Source organism: Pezoporus wallicus, unplaced genomic scaffold (assembly GCF_028554395.1).
Source record: "Pezoporus wallicus isolate ANWC-B61680 ecotype Strahan unplaced genomic scaffold, APGP_CSIRO_Pwel_v1 contig_3568, whole genome shotgun sequence".
In the NCBI taxonomy this organism is placed as follows: Eukaryota; Metazoa; Chordata; class Aves; order Psittaciformes; family Psittacidae; genus Pezoporus; species Pezoporus wallicus.
In genome coordinates, this window is record NW_026637826.1 from 62,637 (window position 1) to 77,538 (window position 14,902).

At 44.1% G+C, this 14,902-nt stretch overlaps 1 protein-coding gene across 1 annotated transcript in view; it reads right to left on the minus strand.

Moving 5' to 3' along the window:
• IP6K1 (inositol hexakisphosphate kinase 1) overlaps positions 1-14,902 on the minus strand; it is a 35,258-nt gene that overhangs the window by 9,884 nt on the left and 10,472 nt on the right. The gene's annotated exons all lie outside the window — the stretch shown is intronic.

Here is a 14,902-nt window from a genome sequence, read left to right on the forward strand (position 1 = left end):
TGGGATTTCCTCACAATGATGAGTTATCCAGTCTTTGGTACAAGAACCATATGGTGACTACAGTTTCTGTGAATTCATCAAATTTCCAGTTTCTTGGCACAGCCACACATAAGGGCAGTAATTCGAGGGATCCTGGAGGCCCGGACAAGGGTTCAGGCTGTTCCTCATGTGGCCACGGGATGTCATCACAGCTACACAGCACTGCCAAGCTGGGGGAAGCTCTGCATGAAGACAGGCTCTTCTCCCTCCCTTCAATTCAATCATGCAGGAGATACAGTTCAAGAGATTCAAAAGTAGCAGCGATACTTCCCAGGATGTTTAACCCATCTAATTACAAAACTCTCCGCAACAGGACAATGCTTCTCCCACCCTAACTGCATGTCCCTGCTCGCTCCCTCGCACTGGGTTTTGGAACAGCGTGAGTTGAATCATCTCACTGAGCTGATGGAAAACATTTCCTTTTGTGGTTACATGACCACACAACTAGACTCAGTGTAAAGGGAATAATGGGAATATTTAGCTGGCTTTTACAGTGAGGAGAGGGAGTGGGGGTGAGGAGGGAAACAAAAACATCAACACCACAGATGGTCCCTCTCTGTAGCAACTCGTATCAGTTTCTTCAAGGTATCCTTCAAAGCCTCTGTCTCCTAAAATCAACTCAAAGCCCAAGTTGTATCACAAAGACAAAAACATGCTGTGGATTTCTCTCCTCCCTCTTATCTGCTTTATCAACAACAAGAAATTTCAGCAGCAAAGGCTTGCTTACATCGTGTATGGTTTAGTTTGGTTTAATGGTAGTTAGTATCTAAGAACAAGCAAGGTGCCAGCATCTGCAACAGATCAGCACTTCAGATTTCAGATGAACGCTTTACAGATTTACATCTCCCCTGCCTATCACAGCTTTATCTTGGATTCAACTTCTTTTATTTTGCCAGTGACTAAAGCAGAGTTTTCAGTTACTGCGAACAATACATGGGACAACTTTAACTTCTCGTATTTCTGTAACAGAGTTTAAACTTTATGGGATAAGAGAAGATCCATCTGCGCAATACCAGGGGTTGCCATACTTAGGACATATTATGATGCTCAAGTCTGGTACTAGTCCCAGTTTTCACCAAAAGCCAATCAGAAAATCTCAGGGTCCCGACCAGTGACGGAAGGAAGTACTATTACCCATACTTCAAAGAAGGGGGTTTATCCAAGCAGATTCATTAGCTTCAGACAACTTCACTAAGATGGAGATCACAAGCACCCAGGCAGACACACCCTCCCCCCCCAGTGTGTTCTCACAGCAGCACCTCACCTATGGGCTACAGGCAGATGTTGGCCATCAGAGCAAGAGATCTGAACCCTCTGCCTACTTCCAGTAGCCTTCTTTCCTAAAGGTGGGCAAAACCCAAGCACTCACCACCTGAATTATTCTGAGGACAGCAGCCACTCACTCTGCAGAGTCCCTTAAGCCTTCTCCATTGCATAGCCTAGACGTACATGTGAGATGGCTTTTGGGACAGTGGCAGTGAAAGCAGGATGCAGCCTCTAAGAAGTGCCCCAGGCTCACTGCCAAGCTGCCCACAGCCCCCAAGAAAACCCAACATGACAGGTTTTGGATGTGCAGGCACAGCTGGGAGGGAGTGACAGCCACAAAACAACACATTCCATGGCTGTGACACAAAAGAAGGAGCCGGGCACCAGGTGGGGAGAGTCTAAACCCAGTTACGACTGCTCTACATAGTCATCCACATGTTCTAAAAAAAACAGTGATACAGCCGGTATTTTCCCCACATACAAGCAGGCATAAGAAAATACTTCTGCACAAGCAACGTTTCAGAGACAACTTTTCTAAAAGGGAAGCCATCTACAGGGCTTGAGAAACAGACACTTTATAGCTCAGATACAGCTTAGTGTTTTCCATGAGACCTACTCAAAGTAAAAGGTTATTACTAAACATGGACACTATCTACAAATACAGAATAATCCCAGGAGTCTCAAACAAATTTAAAGCAGAAATTGTTTGAAGGCCTAAATATTACTCATCCTTCCTCTGTTAAACAAAGGCATGGGTTCAACTATTTTAGCTGGCATATAAAATTCAGAGTTCTTCCAATCATACTGTAAAATGCAGTGAACAATTCACACAACAGCTTGAGGGAGACCAATTTATGGAAGCAGATCCTCCAACATCACTGCTATAGCTCAAACAGCAGTAAAACATTTAGTTTAGCATCCTCCCTTCCAACAGACTGATCTATAGTTAGCAAGACAGATCACCCATAAAGGCAGACTTGCAGGAGGAGGGGGGTGAAGTTTAGGAGCAGAGTTATCAGTGACTACAGAAGGACATACCACATCCTGTGCTGTGCTGTGCATCCCCCACTCTTGTACTGGAAGAGACATTATTAATATATATTTAAGTCTGGATGCTTGTCTGTTAGTGTATCTGCTCCAAATGTGAACTGCATACTTCACTGTTCAAACACTTATTAGCAGGATGGGCATAAAGAGCACAAAATACTTTCAAACAGAAGTCAGGAAGACACAAACTCTGCTCTTCCAAACTATCAAGTGGGAAAAACCCTGCCCCCAATACCAACATTACTCTTAAGGAGGGAATATGCCCCTCCACAGAAACAAACAGTGCTGTGCTCTTGAATACCCAGAGCACTCTTAAACATTACGGAACCTTAGCTGAAGACCTTCCCACGTCTTACCAGACCACCGCCAGAGCTAAAGAACAGAGATGTTCTCTTCGATGATGTAACTTCAGGTGACAGGGTAACTAGCCTCAGAGGTTACCACACACTTGAGAGGTGGGGACAGCGAGCTGCGCTGCAACGGGTGTGAGAATTACTGCAGACCACACCACGACGCTGATGTCCCCACTCTATATAAGCAGTCTTGTACAGCGGCAATGCTTCACGACTTGCTAGTAAATCTATTTTCCAAAATAAATAGAACTAGCATTTAAAATCGTGACAGTTGCACAGCAAGAAAGCTGACTGCATTAAGCACTGTTGACTCATGCCTTTGTTGTAAGCAGCTTACTAGTCCATCTTTCCAGCACCACCTTGCTGTGGCTCCTAGGATATAGCCAGCCCTCAGGACCTGCTGTGCTGAAGACCAAGGCAGATGGCCACTGATGATTCTGGAGCTGGGCCACCGGCAAAGAATAAATACTGACTTCAATGTCACACTGACAGAAGTAGACTTTCCCTTAACAACCTCAAAGCAGCCAGGAGCAAAGAACAAGAATACAGGATACCAGTACATACCAGGCAAGAGGACTACAGCATTTGGCCAATGGGTAACTGGTGACTGCTTCTTGTGAGATAGATGTGTTAGCAAAGAGAAGCAGCAGCTACATCCATGCTGAAAAGCTTGGTGTTTTCTAGTTACACTGGACTGGGTAACAACTTCTACACAGGAAAATTCAGTCTAAGAAAATAAAGCTTCTCCCACTGTGCTGTGAGATCAGCTTCCCAACACAAAAGCTTATTCATAGGCCTGAGACATGTCTGTCTAGTCAGCAGAGAACGGAGATGACCCTTGGAGACCCTGGACCCTTGGGCAGAGAACAAACTCTCCAAGAACCTGCAGCAATATTCAGGACATAACTAGAAACATTTGGTCAGCATGGTATGCAGGAAGCTGCAAACCTTCCCAGTGTGCTTGAGCACACAGCTTTGAATCCTGAGCCTTCCCCTGCACCGTGTTTGAACTATTATCAAATACAGCCCTTTTTGGATACACTGCCCTCACCAAGAAAAGCGTAGCTCTTCAGATCAAGGCCAGATAGAATACAACCAGCACACATCCATCAAAAGTGAAAGAGAAGTCTTAGGAAAAAGCACTGAAGAATGCCAGCTGAGGAAGAGAAAGCCAACAGTAAGGCTGGTGGAGGAACTGCAGTAAGCAAGACCACAGAGAGAACAGCAGCCATAGGTACACTCCGCTCTGTGCAGTGAGCTGAACAGCAGCAGCACGCTTCCTTCACCAACACACTTCCTGCCTCAGCGACAGGGCACAAACGCACTGACTGCTGAACTGTACATAAGGAAAGAGCCTAACCTACTTTCGAACAGAGCTTCACCGTACCTACAGAAAGGACCACGTAGAAAATAAAATTGTAATAGAAGTCCTTATGCATACCTTATCTCCTAGAGATCTGAAAGAAGACTGTGTGCTGGTTTTCGCTGCGATCTGAGCTAATTTTTCTTCTAGCAGCTTGGATGGGATCTGTTTTGCATTTGTGCTGGAAACAGTGCTGATAATTTAGGGATGTTCTGGTTACTGCTGAGCAGTGCTTACAGGGTATGAAAACCTTTTCTGCTCCTCACCCCACCAGCGAGGGGGCTGGGGGTGCACAAGGAAATGGGAGGAAACACAACTGACCCCAACTGTCCCAAGGGGTATTCCACAGCATAGGACATCATGCTCAGCATACAAAATGGAGGTGGGGGGGGGGAGGAGGAGGAAGTGAGGGACAGTGGGAGTGAAGGCACTTGTCTTCCCAATTCACCTTTAGGCATAATGGAGCCCTGCTTTCTTTGGAGATGGCTGAACAGCTGAATTCCTTAATTTGCTTTGCTTGCACACGTGGCTTTTGCTTTCCCAATTAAACTGCCTTTACCCACAAGTTTTCTCACCTTTTGATTCTCACCCCATCCCACTGGGGGAATGTGCAAGTGGCAGCTTGGGGCTGAGCTGCCAGCTGGGGTTAAACCACAGCAGGCTGTCTGTGCCATACTTCTATCACACTAAATCACAAAGCTTTGGCACTTCTGCCAGTAGCCTGTGAGACCAAGAATGTTCTCCTCTTCCTAAGAAAGGAGCGGAAGCTAAGCCTTTTCAGTTCTTTCTGAAGAAAGAGAGGCTCAGCTATGTACTTTTAACTATGGCTGGAATGCCTAAACCATTCGTTAAAAACCAGTGCCTGTATCTGGGGTTAAAGAAGGCTTTTTTCTTAGAAACCAGATTAGCAGGAATTGCAAAGGTCCTTCTGCTGTCGCCTACTCAAAAAGCATGGCACACTTTCAAGGGGGGATGAGGTACTTCAAGTCCTTGTTAGGGATCTAGACCCAAAGCACAGAGAGCACCTGTTTTCTCACACCAGCATAGAGGTAGCTGTCTTTTTTTTAAGCCAAGCCTTGGTGCAAGACAGGGAACGCCTGTCACATCTAGCAACATATGGAGCTGGTGCTCTGCGAACATCTGTCATGCAGCTGTCTACAAGTGAGGGTAAACCAAAGCCGGGATCAAATAGCACAAATGGCCACTTCCAGCTTGTGTTCCTGTTTGGCCTGATGCTAGAAAAGCTAGCACTACTGCAATAACATCAGGCTGGGGAGCAGGAGAGGGCTGCACGTAACAGGAATGATATAAGCTGATTTAGTTCTCCTGCTGCTCTTTCCTCCAGGCTTCCCCTTCTCCACTGAAGAAATGCAATGCATTGGCAGGAGGGCACAGGCTGCCTGGGGACCTGGCAGTCCTTGTCACTGTTCTCAGTGTCACTGCAAAGGGGAGGCTGGAGGCAGGTCCAGCCCTGGTTCAGTCATCACCATTCTTTCCTCTCCGGAACTGCTAAATCCTGCTGCACCTCGCCACAAATATACCCTGCCTTGGTAGTAAGGGCACCTTCCTTTGCTGTTCAGCAGCACTGGCTTCAATCCAAGCCCCAGAGTTTCCATAGAAGCAAGACCTGATCGAACACGTACATTAACAAAAGATTGCTTTATCACTACCAGCCCAGAAGAGTTTCCTCAAAGCTTGTGCCTAAGAGAGCAGGGTCGTCCAATACCAGCTCTGTATTTCACTGGAGAGATAAGAATATGACACATGCTTTCTAGAGAAGAGCTTAGGGAAAAATCAATTGCTCAGCTTTCTGTGAGCTAATTTCTGGCTTCACTTCATTTAAAAAGAGGGAAAAATGTCTCTATTAGATACAGGTTATTTTTAAACTATTCCAACACAAAAGTTGCTGGTCAGCGCAGCTCTTGGATCCAACAGAGACAGAAAGGAACTTATTTTCAACAGTCACAAATCATGAGAAATCAACCTAACCCACCAAGAAAAGACTTTTCTTGAATTCACACTAGTGAAGGGGCCCAGAAAACTCATCAACAGGCTCAGCACCAGGAAACTGTAGTGCTTGCATTCATAGCTGGGAGGGGGGCAGGGGGGGAAGGAAAAATACATCAATCCCACTGAAGAGGTTTGGCTCAAAGACTAACTTGGAAAGAATTTGCAACTCAACTTACAGACTGAATAAGCAGAGGAAACAATTTCACCTCCTGCCTCAAAAATCCTATGTTTAAAGCTTTCATTAATGCTGGTAATAAAGCATGCCTGCTCTTCAGTCATAGATCTTAGCCTCCTCCTCAACAGTGAAGCTTAAATAAGCCAGACACATCCCCAAGGAAGTCCTGAAGGACTGGACAATCACGGTTACTCCACCTAAATGCCTCCTCAGTAGGAAAAAGATGGAACGACTATGCTGAGTTCAGCTTGAGGACACGTACGTTCAGAAACACTGCACTTTCATGTCAGCTGTGGGTACCAAATTCTACAACCTCAACAGCATCAGAAGGTGGGACAGATGAGCAGGTAAATGCACCATGCTAATCTGCTGACACTAAGAAAGCGAGTCAGAGTTGTTGATGCTTGTGTTGAACCAGAAGACAAACACACCACGCAGCAAGCCACCGCTGGCACAGAAAAGGAAGGTGGGATTCTGTGGTAGCGTGCACAGAATTTAGCCAGATGGATGGCACTGGAAAAGACTGCTCAGTGCCAGGGGCAGCTCATCAAACAGAAGAGAATCCACCACACTCAGGCCCAGTGGCAGTCTCAAGTTTGGGCTACAACAGGGCACAAAGAGAACAACTGGCACCTCCTAAGTAAGTTCTTACCTCATCATCCTCTGGTTAAAAACGCCCCCCAGAAGTCCCTGGAGGCATCAAGGCCGGAGCCAAGGAAGCTAGTTTGACCTCATCACCTACAGAGTAACTGCCAGTCCCCAAGCTGGAAAGATGCTGTCATCATACACAAGATGCTGTCACCATACACTTGTGCAAGCAGCTCTGCAGCTTGAGCGCCAACTCACACCTCCACAGAGACTCAAGCAGAAATGGTTGTGCACCTTAGGCTTGTGTCATTCAACCACAATGTCTCACTTAGCCAGCACAGAGAACTGGAAAGCTGATAAAAGATGGGATGAGATCCTCCCAGTTTGCGTAAGAACTAGAAGAAATTTCCAGTGAAAGCACAAAAATCCCAGGAAAGGGAACTTTAATGTGCAACAATAAAACCAATTTTCAGGCTTGAGATGGAGGTTGACAGGAACTGAAAGGAACAACTGAAGTGCTGCATCTTACGCCTGCCACACAGAGAAAGCAAAGTAGGGAGGCCAAAGTCAGGATTCTGTAAGAGGAAAAACAGTCAACTCCCCAGCCCAAGAGCAAGAACACACATACAGTCTATAAGTGGAATATATGTGGGCTGCCAAAGAAGAGAGAAGTGGTGTTTTCTGGCTCTTTGCCCTCCACCAATCTCATAAGGAATTCTCAGAAGATAAGGTAAACAAGAGGAAAAAAACAGAATATAAAAACAAAATATAAAATCTACTCAAAATTAAAACTTGAGCAAAAATGGTTTCATCTACCTGCACTTTATAATTTTTACGCTTTCAGAATGTTGAAAAAACACTGGATTAAGGAAGAAGATCAAGGTGAACAGCTAGGCCACAGCACTCTCAAAGGGAAAAGTAAAAAAGACATCAAAAGCTTGGTCTGCACAAGAAATGAGTGCATGTGAGACTTTATTCATTCACCATGTTCTCTCTAGCTTGGTAAAACACAGGCAGATTGAGGAGCTTTTGAGGTGGAGAAACTGCTTGTCTTGGTTGTTCCTTAACGTGATCCTCCACAATGAAACTAAGTCCATCCAAATGCCTTGCTTTGAATTAAAAAAAAAAAAAAAAAAAGGGGAAAAATTATGCTCTGATTTCTTTTGGCACCCGTTGAGCCAAACCAGCTTATAATTCCTCCTTCAGTTATTTCTTCAAACCATGGTTACACAGGTAATTCTCTGACGGCCACACCAGCATAAGCAGCATCCTCCCACTCAGCTCTGCTTTGCTGGTACAACTGTTTGCAACCTCACCATGACTCAAGTTAGGGAACTGATCGCAGTTAAAAATAAACCAGCACTTTGTTTTGTTTTTTTAAAGGATTACTTCTCAACCCAGGTCAGATCCCCAATCTATTGTGCAGCTGTACAAACAGTTGTATCAGCACAAGGTGCCTGAACTGCTGATGGTTATCCTGGTGTCTAAAGCCAACATTTGCATTCCCAGCTCACCTCTCCTTTCACAGCTGCTCTAGAACAGGATTACTTGCTAAACTGAACATGTAGGATACGTTATGCTGCAGCTTGCAATCACGTGGAGGGTCTCTTTAATGAGACAAAATGAGGTCACACTGATGTGTATCTTCAAGCAAGGCACGGCTACTGAGCTCCCTCGAGCTGTTGCTTGTCCTAAATTATATGTCATTTTTGCAGTCTGCACACTGAAATAAATACAAAACCATGACTAACAAAGCCACAAATGTGAATGAACAGCTTTGGGCCAAGATCTGAAACAAAACTCTCCTAGAAATTGCATAACTTAACTATCTTGGTGATCTTCCACTCAAAAAAACTCAAGCCTACGTGACATGCAGATTCCCACCTATGAAGGGAGGGAACGTCATGAAGACGGTGACGTTCAAGGGATGGGGAGTCTATCTGCAGTTCTAGCAACTCGTCAACTGCAGGTGAATTTTACATTAACATGGAAATACAGAAAGGAAGACAGAAAACCAAAATGAGCACTTAAGCAACAATAAGATGGTAACATGGATTTGAAATGACCCAGAGAGAAAGAGACTGAAGGTTTTCCCAAATTACCAGCTCAAATACTGTTTGAAACAAAACCAACTGAAAACACTTCCCATTTGATGGCTGCCTGGCAACCTGCCAGAAAGGACTGGGTTCTCAGTTCTCCACTTTCACCTGGTGGTAGGTGCCCACATCAGACACACACAACTACATGTCTTCTCATTGAAATGAAGCACAAAAGATTAAATAACCAGTATGACTTCATTTCTAGAACAGTGTAAGAGGCATGTTAATGAAACAGCTTTAGGAAACACTAGAAGGCAAGAATCACAACCTCTAAGCTGTTCAGCACCCTTGGTTTGTAGATGTCAAATCAAACTGAGAGGATGCAGAAAACCAACAAAATTGGTACTGGTGAATCTTACCCTTCATTCCTTAATGTGCATCTCAGGGTACAGCTCCACAACAGCTTAAGTATATCAAAGTCAGCACCCTTCAAACATATCCTCTCTCCTGAGTCAGCACTGGCACTCACCTCATCCTGCTCAGAAACCAGCCTGGCAATAAAGTTAACCCAGGGAAAAAAAAAGGTGTTCTCATCAATGTAACTTCCTAAAGTAGTTTAGTGCCAATACTCAATGAAAGTAAAGGGGGAGAATCAGGGGAAGGGCAGGCAGAAGAGAAGCAGTACCTATTTCATTCAGCTTCAAATGTCCCACAACCATGTGCTCAGGGAACAGTCTCACCCTGGCTATAGAGAAACCCGAGTTGTTGCTCCCAGCAGAAGGATGGTGCAATTTTTTCACTGCTCTCCTGACATCTTTACACCAGCATCAACACTCTTGCAGACAGCCAGATTAAGTACCTGACCTGGTAGGAGATTAATACAGCAACATATAAAACAAAACTCCTTTAGTTTTCAGCTGGATCAGGTGTCTAACTAATCAGACCGTAAGGTTTAACAATCCCCCAAGCATCAAAACAAGGGAGGAAAGTGAGAACCTGTGGCTAAACACAAGGTTCAACTTCAAGCAACTGTGAAGCTGCACTCTTAACACAGACAAAATATAACAGGACTATGGAGTATTTATACAAAAACACTTTTGTACCATTTTTTAATCTATTTCTTTATGTTTTAATTTTTCACAACACACCATTAATATTTAAAATGCCCTATTTCCTCAAAAACATAGCTTTAATTTGTTACCAGCATTTTTTTCAACACAAAGATGCTACTAAAAATATATAGGGGAGAGTGAGAAACAGCCTGCTGTGATTAACTAGGGCATGACAAACAGCAGCAGCATGTGCAAGCAGTACTGGGGAGCAAAGACAGGAAGAACAGTGACAACATTGCACAACCAACACTGATTCATGAACAACAAAGAAGTCTTAGAATTTGCTGCCTGGTCTATGTCCAAGGCTCTCTTTACCTTGGTTAAGCTAGTAAGAAAGTCACATCAGAAAGCTGGCCGCTTCTGCACAACCAAGCTTTTTTGGAAGCAAGAGCAGATCCATCTGAAAGGCTTTATGGAGGAAATCACTGCAACAGTTACCATGAAGTGATCCATCTGAAAGGCTTTATGGAGGAAACCACTGCAACAGTTACCATGAAGTGATCCATCATCAAATAGGTTTCAGCAGTAACACACACAACTGGTTACCCAGACTAGTTGCCAGTCAATATACCAGAGCTCCCCATGTGCTGTCAGAAAGCGGAAAGCCTCACCAAGTATGTTGCAATGAAAGGCAACATGAAGCTGGAACTAGTCATTTGTCCCCTGCCTCACCATGAAAGGGGTCTTGTGCCATCACAGCTCCAAAAGCTGCCTGTATGTACATACCCCTCATCTGCTAGAGACTGAACACTTCACCATTCACTATGCATTGCAGTACCTTAATGCTGGTGACATTGCAGGGTCTTCTCAGAGGAATTTCACTTATTCATAAGGTATGTTTCATGACTTTAGCCTGACACCCATTCCCCTCATGCTCAACATTTGTTTTAACTAGCTCTTGTCACTGCTTGTAACACCTGGCTCTGGACACAGTATGAATCAAGTAGGGTATTCCTGGAAGACATGGTTTTGCCTCAGAGATGCAGCAAGCTCTATTTCTGCTTGTCATAATGCTGCCACTTGGAGATCAGCACACTCAACAGTTTGGGCTATTTCATACGCAATTCACTCCTCCAAAACCAAGTGTTAAAGCTGTGGCTGCCTCTTGAAGAGGCAGCAACTTTCCAGCACTACTGCATGTGGACAATAGGGGGGCAGGGGGGGGAGTATGTCCTTTCAAAGAAAGGAGTGTGTTTATGAGCAAATGCTACAACACGTCACTAGAACATTGTAAATCAGAAGCAATAAGTTTACCTTAATACATTCTTGATAGTCACTAACAATGGAGGTATTTCTCTTTAAATAGCAAATACACAAATTGAAGGATTTTAAAACACTAAGAAAATTCAGTAAAGCCATCATTCAGGACTGTATTTAGACACCTTTTAGACACCTGAATTTCCCACATCTCTCCCATACAAATAAAATGTAGGTGTGACAAAAAAAGGCAAAGGTAAAACTACAGTGAAGCTGCCCAGTGCTAAGCAGAAGCACGTGGGCCCATTTAGATCAAAGCATGCTCCAAGTGTCTGACGAGTAATAAACTCGTATCTGTATGGAGTAAGACTTCATAATTCTGTCACATAAGATTACTGACCCATTTACACACAGCTGTCTCCTGGCAGGTAGCCTCTGCTGGTGCAAACCTGAAACAGTCGTTTTACAGAGGTTAAGACTCTTGGAGGATTCATCTAAATCTATTTTCTGCTGCTGTGAGATGAAGTATGGAAAAGGAAGAAAAATTGATCACAAAGAGGCAGAGCTTCACACAGGTATTGTTTCTCACCCCACAGAAGGTGACCTCCCAAAGCCTCTTCGACTCTCCTCTCCTGTAAAAGGATTATGAAGCCTACCCTTGGGAGACCACTGCTCAGCTACTGGCCCATTGATATTACACATTAATACTGAGTCTTGTCTCTTCGGTGCTATCAGCAGAGAGATATTAGAACACTGTGTAAGGTCATTGTTCAAAGATCAGGACTTTAAATAGAACCTCTAATGCACGCAGGGAAAGCCACAGCCAGTGGTGTTTGGTGAGGACTCTGCTTTGCGGCTGCCACACACCCAGCTGCAGCTCTGCTTAGTGATTCCTGCTCAAATACCAATCCAGCTTATTTGTGCATGCAGGCTCCCAACTGCTCTAGGACAGACATCTAATGAAGGAGTAACTGAAAACCAGAGATAATGATACAGTAAAAAACTAGGCCAGGCCTAGTGAATGCAGTTCGCAGCTCCACAGCTCATGTACCAGACCAAAGAGAGTCCTGACAAGCACTAAGCCCAGGTGTACTTTCAAGAAGTTAGGAGCAGCGATGCACTATAAGGACACTGGCATCTAAAATGGAAAGCCAAGGAGTAGACTGCAGCAAATTCAATTGCATAAATCTTTGTTTTTCAGAGCAGCCCTGTAGAGGACTTGGGCGTGTTGGTCGATGAGAAAATGAACGTGAGCCGGCAGTGTGTGCTCGCAGCCAAGAAAGCCAACTGTATGCTGAGCTGCATCAAAAGGAGCATGACCAGCAGGTCGAGGAAGTGATCCTGCCCTCTCTGCGCTCACTATACTCTCGTGAGATCTCACTTGGAGTACTGTGTGCAGTTCTGGTGTCCTCAACATAAAAAGGACATGGAACTGTTGGAACAAGTCCAGAGGAGGCCACAAGGATGATCAGGGGACTGGAGCACCTCCTGTATGAACACAGGCTGAGGAAGTTGGGGCTGTTCAGCCTGGAAAAGAGAAGGCTGCGTGGAGACCTCATAGCAGCCATCCAGTACCTGAAGGGGGCCTATAGGGATGCTGGGGAGGGACTCTTCATTAGGGACTGTAGTGACAGGACAAGGGGTGATGGGTTAAAACTGAAACAGGGGAAGTTTAGATTGGATCTAAGGAGGAAATTCTTTACTGTAAGGGTGGTGAGGCACTGGAATGGGTTGCCCAGGGAGGTTGTGAAAGCTCCAGTCCCTGGCAGTGTTCAAGGCCAGGTTGGACAGAGCCTTGGGTGGCATGGTTTAGTGTGAGGTGTCCCTGCCCATGGCAGGGGGGGTTGGAACTAGATGATCTTAAGATCCTTTCCAACCCAAACTATTCTATGATTCTATGACACCAGAAACCAAGAATTTAAGGACATTTTTTCCCCAGTTCTTTTTGGGTTTGCACCTTCCAACAAAACACCATTTGGACACTTCTCAATGGAGTCTATGAAGCCAGCCATGAATGATCCCTAGCCAACAGCAATCAGGAATCATTTCCCTTGCTACTTAGTAGTGCACAGATGTACAGCAATCTATGCTGCCATGCAGGTGACATATGGGTTTTCCTTCATAAAGTAATCAAAGTTAAAAGGCATTATGAATTCCACAGTTACAAAAACTATAAAGACTAAATATGAAGAGAAACCTTATCAGGTAGGAACACATTGCCAGCAAGGATGTAATCCCTGTGAATGGAGATCTGGGATGAGATTAGACACATATATAAGCTAATTCCAACGGATACAGTTAGTTCCGATTTAGGACATATGGTAAAATGTTCTGAGAAGTATGTGACTCACACAAGAGAAGATCTCAGATGCATCTGTAAGAACACTCCATGGTTTTGGCTGGTTTAAGCTGCACAGTGCAATAGCTAAGTGAAGCCAACAGTAGGAGTTTTAACTACTAATTGTACAGAGAAGCTACAGGGTTAACCACAGAAGAACAAGCCCCAAGGAGCTAAACCTGTGAAGAATTATTACAAAAGCTGTAGATGCAGAGGAGCTCAAATTACATTCCTTAAGTAGTTGTTAAAATAAGAATGATCTACAGCTTTCCAAGAGAGCACTAACTGAAAGACAAACATACGCAGCTTGTGGTGAACTTGGATTCTTAGTATCTGTTCTCAACTTTTGAGTTATGATGCTTTTAAAATGGAAAGAGGAGCTTTGGGGACAAAAAAGAAAAAAGTCAGTTGCAGCAGATGATTGATTTCCACAGAAAAGAAAAAAAAACACAACTAGGACAAAAGAGAACTTCTAATAGCTATATTTAATTCTGCAGTGACAAAAAACCTCAAGACAAATGTTATATAAGACCATTAACCTCTTCACTCATAACTGGCACCTTAATTTAGCACACCACCACACTAAATAGCTTAAACTGAACTCTTAATGCCAAAGCGTACCACTGGCTGCAGTAAAGCAGTAACAGAAAGGGGGGAAAAATCCCCAAGCAAGCATCATATAATGAATTTTGCAATTACAGTTCCTTGGGCACAAGTAGATATACCAGAGCCTGTCCAGCTCTAATGAAACAGTATTTTTTCCAGGTTTGTAACCCCAAAGAGATTATCAATACTCCCTCTTATTTTAGGAACACTGAAGAGAAACCAAAATACAGAGTAGATCTGGACTGACGGAAACGTCCAACTCACCTTTTATACTAGAATGCAAGTCAAACATGAAGAGGCTGTAACTTGCTGAAAAGGAAATTACTTCACATTTTGAGTGACTTTTTCTTCTTTACAAACATGTCAGCATCCCACACACATCCGCCATGGCACTCTAAGTTAGGTACGACTGAAATCTAAAACTGCCATGCATTATACTTAACTATAGTTCAGTGGCTATCACATACACATGTGTAACTGACTGAAAAACAAAACAAGGTAATCTTGGAGAGCATACATGTCAACCCTCCCCACATACCCCAAGAAAATACAGATTAATCTTCTTCACTGATAAACAACAAGACTGATGAATGCAACCAGACAGCCTCTGTCTTCCATCCATCTAATTGAATTGTGGCAAAGGATGACACTCAGAAATAAAAGACAGATTAAGAGTATACTTTCAGAAACTATCATCCTGCTCTGTGGAAAGAGCTCCATGAATCACCAGGTCATCCTCCTCTGACTTCATTTACTCTTCAGAATTCCC